Below are 318 nucleotides of genomic sequence, written 5' to 3' on the forward strand. Positions count from 1 at the left end.
GGAGGCAGCCCAGCCCCTGAGCCCTAGCACAGACGGGCCTTTCTAAGAATGTGGAAAAGTACTGCTTTCAGGAGAACAGATTTCAAACCTTGGGCCAGCCTCCCAGCTCGTGTACTGCAGCACCAGGAAGAGGGCCTGGTGAGCAGAGTGTGGCCCGAGTTTTAGGTTCCATTGAGGCCTCCTTGGCCCGGTAGTCTCATGCTGGATCCCCCCTAGGCCCCGGTTTTCTCCTCTAAGTTGTGGGGGGGGTCATTCTCTAGGGCCCATTTCTCATTCCTTTTCATCCCAGTGGCAGCCCCTCAAGCCCACTTGGGCACC

This window comes from Fukomys damarensis, unplaced genomic scaffold (genome assembly GCF_012274545.1).
Source record: "Fukomys damarensis isolate Sample0158 unplaced genomic scaffold, DMR_v1.0_HiC HiC_scaffold_34, whole genome shotgun sequence".
Taxonomy (NCBI): domain Eukaryota; kingdom Metazoa; phylum Chordata; class Mammalia; order Rodentia; family Bathyergidae; genus Fukomys; species Fukomys damarensis.